This window comes from Colobus angolensis, unplaced genomic scaffold (genome assembly GCF_000951035.1).
Source record: "Colobus angolensis palliatus isolate OR3802 unplaced genomic scaffold, Cang.pa_1.0 Scaffold576, whole genome shotgun sequence".
Lineage (NCBI taxonomy): Eukaryota > Metazoa > Chordata > Mammalia > Primates > Cercopithecidae > Colobus > Colobus angolensis.
The window spans coordinates 28,155-33,971 of record NW_012119332.1 but is presented as its reverse complement, the minus strand read 5'-3'; the positions used below and the strand labels follow the sequence as shown (position 1 = coordinate 33,971).

General features: G+C 46.8%; 1 pseudogene; it reads right to left on the bottom strand.

The window, feature by feature from the left end:
- Positions 1 to 2,839: 2,839 nt before the first annotated feature.
- LOC105526103 lies at positions 2,840 to 3,839 on the bottom strand (annotated as a pseudogene).
- Positions 3,840 to 5,817: the final 1,978 nt, after the last annotated feature.

The following is a 5,817-nucleotide window of genomic DNA, read 5'->3' as shown; positions in this document are numbered from 1 at the left end:
TATATATATATATATATATATGGCATTTTCAAGAGAATTTCATTTTTCCAAAGCCCTGATAAACATTTTATATCTTCCTGGTACTTGGAAGAAACGTGTACTACTCATGCTATGTTGGGCACATGTCCATGCTGTTGCTGGTTGATGGAGCTTTAAGAGTTGGTTTGGTTCCTACTACTTCAGGGTAGGTTCTCAAATTTATGGATCCAAGCAGTCACCATTATCAACTCTGATAGTGTCAAATTAATCAAAGGTGTAAAACAGTGTCGCTCAGTCTTGGCTGCACTTTATTTTTATTTTATTTTATTTTGTTTTGTTTTATTTTATTTTATTTTATTTTATTTTATTTTATTTTATTTTTACCAATAGGAGATGCAGTTCATTTATAAAAGCAGCCATGGGGGCAGAGGGAATACATAGCATTTACAGAGTTAGCTACCTGTACAGAATGAATTACATGTGCAAAAATAAAAATCTCAAGATGATAGGACAGCGTGAGCTCCACCCCACTCCTTCAATCACCCGAGCATGTGGTAATGCCAGGCGAGTGGCCCCAGAGTATGTGGGGGGTGAGGGTGGGAGTGATGCATGGAAGGAAAAGCCACTGGCCATGGAAATTAGTACAGAATAACCACCCCTGCCCCCACACACACACTCAGACACACGATAGGATACAGACAAAAGGCAGATGACACCTAGCTGGGATGGGAAGGATAGGAATTGAAGTCTACACAGCCTGCTGTAAGAGGGAGGGGAGTGGGAAGCTCCTAGTCACTGTTCAACTACATGGTACAGGTAAACTCTCTTTTCATAAGGAAAAGGGTTTTTCCCTCAGGGTGCTGCAAAGTCCATCTCTTATCCAGTCTGGGCAGGGGGCTCTGCCCTGAGGGTGGGCCAAGAAACAACGGGGAAGTTTATGTGGACAAACCGGTTCCCAAACTACTTCCCACTTCTCCCTCCTCTAACCAGAAGGGGGAAAAAGAGAAGAGAAAAGGGTGTATTAGGGCCTGAGTTGCAGCTGTCTTTCAGAAGGGACAGTGGCCCACAGCCTTCCTCCCTTCACCTTCCGCCTACTCCCAAGAATGCATCTGGAAGGAGGCTGGAGGCCTGGTGAGATTCTCCTCTATCTCTGGCCTCCTCTGGGAGGTAGAAGGCTATGGGGCCAAGAACAGAGGAGCCAAGGCCCCAGGATTTATTCTAACTTCTGCTACAATCTGGTTTTCAAAAAATAATCACAATTTGTGGGTCAAAAACTAACTTGTAACCAGGCATCAGACAGAGTCAGAATCACCCTAGGGGGACAGTGAGGTTCCAAACAGGGTGCTGTAGCCCCATCTCTGTTGTTCCCTTAACCCCCTAGAGTCTCTAACCCAATCAGTCCAACCAATCCTGGGTACTAACTACTCAAATGTAGGATGGCTCCTCTTGGGAAGAGGGCAGGGGACATGTCCAGCAAGTGCCAGAGAACTTGGCTTAGGATCACCTCCACCTGTGTCAGTCAGCTCTGCTCTCAGCCCAGGTTATGGTCCTCCAGCTTGGCTCCTGGGAGTAGTGGTGCCCGCATGGAGGGTGGATGGTACATCTCTTTAGGATGCAGACAAGGCAAGTGGGAACACTGGCATTTGACAGTCCCACAGAAGGGTAATTGATACCCCTTTCCCTCCACTGACAACGCAGAACACAGAGGACAGCCTTTACTTCCCACAGAACTCCTAGCAAAGGGGGAAGAGGCACAAGATAAGATTTTCCTCAGAGTCCCAAACCACAAGTACAGAATAAATAACTTAAAAGCACTAAGGAAGGGAAGTGGGGGGCTTTCGAGGCAGGAGCTCTGAGATAGGAAGAGAAGCCAGTCAAGGTGAAGGGGGGTGGCAAGCAGCAGTTGGGAACTTGGGCTGCCGTGGTAGGGCAGTGGGGCAGGGTGGGTAGGAAGAACACAGGGCCACCCCAGGAGATTGAGGTTGGGCCCCTTCCTGGGGCAGGGAATGAGGTAAGAAAACATTTCAAATAAAGCAACACAATTCCTTCTCACCTTGGGGCCCCACTCCTCACCAGCCCTGAGTCAGGGCGGAGAGTCATGGGGAGTAATTCCGACACAGTTCCCTCTTCATACCCTCCCTTTCCCATTCCTTGAAGCTGTATTGGCTGGAGGTCCTTTCTTGGCATCCAACAACAAAAGGACAGCTCCTGCTGCCAAGGAAGCCATTGGGGACTAAGGAGAAAGGGCTGTCCCTGTGAAGGGCAGGGAAGGTGGCGGCAATTCTGGATGCCCACCTCAGCAGAGAGTACTCTGTGCCTGCCTACCCCTGGGACTGGGGACATTTGATAGGATTCTCCTCACAGACAGGACATGCCCATCCTTGCCCCTCAGTTCTAAGTACTGGACCCATTTACATTGCTGAGGGCAACAAGGGCAGGCCCCCTTCAGGCTCAGCTTCCAACCCACAGCCTTCTTGACCACTACATTGCTCCTCAGCAGGGCTTAGTCCAATTCCTACGGTGGGGGCCAGGCAGTGCCCTGACACAGTGCCCAGTCAGGCCCCTGGCCTAGCTGGACATACAGTAACTCACAGAATAAATAGAAAAACAGCCTCCCCACCAAACTTATGTCCAAGGCATAATATGTCCAGGTCTGAGTCATGCACGCCGAGGAGTTGTGCTCCATTGTAGAGGACCTTGACATCCCCCAGGGGCACATAATCAGATCCTCTGCCTGCCTGGCACACTGAGATTTCCAAGCCCCAACCCCCAGCAGCCATTCATTTGCCAGGCTATGGCACCTGGGTGGGGATCAGGAGAGAGGGTTCTGCTCAGCCAAAGGCTATCTTTTGCACCGAAGTCAGTTGATGTCATCATAGATGATGGCCATCAGGGGTATCGGTAACTTTGGCTTCTTGTTGGAGGCCAGGTCGGAGGAAGTCCCTACCAGGCTCAGATGGGATTCCTTTTTCTTAGTTTTGTGTGTCTCAGAGCTGTTGGTACCTAGACCCCATTCCTGATTTTCACTCGTCTTGGGGGAGCCTGAATCAGAGGGTGAGAGATCAGAGAAGCAGTCCCACTGAAGCTGGCTGATCAGGGCCTGGCTGTCAGTCATGTCAAAGCTGTCATTATCCTGGGAACTCTCCACCTCTAGATGGACAGCTGAGGCCCCGAAGAAATATATCTGCAAGGTTCACCTCTGCTCATCTGTGTGCTGTGGGCAGTGCAGGGAATTTGTGCACATCTTCTTGGTATCTTCAGAAATCACCCTACATTGCATGCTTAGCAGGATATGAAACTCCTCTGGTCCCAGGTTTCATAGCTGATCACAGTTGAGTTGTTATACTTAAAAAAAAATCAAATCACTAAGTTCCCCATTTTTGCATTTTAAAGACTCAGATCTTCGAGGGGAATCGGGGTTCTTACCTGATTTTCTCTTCTCGACTTTATTCTCTGAGCCATAGGACCAGTCGTTGTCGTTGATGTCATCATTATCCTCTTGGTCACTCTCAGACTTGCCCATATTGTTGCTATTGGCAATTTGGTGGTTGGCGATTCGGCTGCTATTCCCACCCATTCCCAGGCACTTATACAGATGGGGAGCAAAACGGGAGGCAGGAATGCTACAGTTGCAACTAGGGCAAACACAGTCCTTGCTCTCCCAATGGTTGAAAACCAAAATCGTTCACGCTATCAGGGTCCATGTCATCCAGGAAGAAGTAGCCACACTTGGCAGCCTGATGTACCTCAAAGCAGAATCCCGAACAAGAATTCTAGACCAGGTCCGCTTATATTTCCCTAGCTATGGCCTCTAGCTTGCTGTTATTCAGGCCAGATAAAGGCATTTCCTCCATTTTCATTTGTAAACTCTTGTGGAGAGGAAGCTCTGACTATTCATAGCACAGCAAGTGGGCGGGGGTTGGGGGGTGGAGAAGGAGGAATGGGGGAGTGGGGAGAAAGAGAGGGGTGGTCAGGCAGCCTCTCAGGGAGGCATTCTCTGGGGGCGGCTTCTCCAGAACCCCATGTCCGTTGGTCCATTCTCACCTCTTCCTGGGGCCCAAGGCCCGGCCAGGGGTTGGGCCTCCTTCCTGCCTCACCGCCTCACCGGGCGGCCATGGCCTCTTCCGCTCCCTTCTTATCAAATCGCCGCTTCCTCCTCCTCACCTACCCTGCCCCGGCACTGTCCTCTGCGCCATCTTGGCTACACTTTAGAGTCACCTGGAAAACTTTTAAAAGTTCAAATATCCAGATATTACCTCAGACAAATTAAATCGAAGTCTTTAGGAGTAGGTCCCGGACATCAGTATTTCTTGGAGCTCTGTATTAGTCTGTTCTCATGCTGCTAATACAGACATACCTGAGACTGGATACTTTGTAAAGGAAAGAGGTTTAATTAACTCATAGTTCCATATGGCTGGGGAGGCCTCACGATCATGGTGGAAGGCAAAGGAGAAGCAAAGGCACGTCTTACACAGCAGGCAAGAGGGCATATGCAGGGGAATTCCCTTTTGTAAAACCGTCAGAACTCATGAGACTTATTCACTATCAGGAGGACAGTACAGAAAAGACCTGTCCCCATGATTCAATTACCTCCCACTGGGTCTCTCCCACAACACTCCGGGATTATTACAATTCGAGGTGAGATTTGGGTGAGGACATAGAGCCAAACCATATCAAGCCCCCCGTCTGATTTCAATATGCAGCCAAGGTTAAGAACCACCACATTAGAGTAATCACTGTGTAAATCTAGATGCCATTTGAGTTATTGTGACAAGAGATATAACTAGCAACATTTGCAGAAATTACCATTTCTTCTTCCTTTCCACTTTTTGGTATGGACATACATAATAAATATTATTCTGGGAAATCAAACTTAAATACTGTCCTTGATGAGTGTGTCATCAAAATCTAGAGTCAGGGGCTCGCCAGGCATAGGAAGAATTCTTATGATTTGAAACAGTGCCTAAATGGGATAAATGGTAAGGAGAGAGACTGAAATTAGATAACAGATACAAAATGCCCTCCCATGTCAGCACGCCCTATTACTTGGACATAATACTATCCAGTATTCAAAGGGTTAATATCATATTACTTGATTCTTTGGTAAGCTTCCTACCCTATGAATACCTTCTCTTATTTATTTTTTTATGGGAACCAAGTTACCTAAAGTCTTATTTTAATACATTTAATGTTATAGGCAACTTTGTTGGGATCTATACATCTCATAAAATAAGCAATAAATATATTTATTAGGCTAAGATAAATTGGAATAGGAAACATCTGGCAATATTCTGTTTGAGTTCTCACTTTTGCGGGTCAGTACAGCAGTGTGGAACAAATATGTATATATATTTAAAGAAAGAAATTAGTATTGGAAGACTGGAAAAAAGAATATCAAATGGTTAATAGAATTTCAATTATAAAAACAAAGGCAGACTGTTTTGTCTATCCTGTACATGGCTTCCAAAATAAAATAGGTTCAGGCTCTCCAAAAGGATAGGTTCAGGCTCTCTAGAAGAAGTACAATGTACTCTTGCTTTATTTCAAGCAGTTGCCTCAGGCATGTTTCTTGCAATAATCCAAACTGAGCATTTGTCTTAGAAATTTCATTGATAGAGAGGCATTTCTTTGTCTCAAGATTTTGTAGTTGGCCGGGCATGGTGTAATCCCAGCACTTTGGGAGGCCGAAGTGGGCAGATCACCTGAGTGAGCTCAGGAGTTTGAGACCAGCCTGGCAAACATGGTGAAACCCTATCTCTACTAAAAATACAAAAATTAGCTAGGTGTGGTGGCATGTGCCTGTAATCTCAGCTACCCAGGAGGCTGAGGCAGGAGACT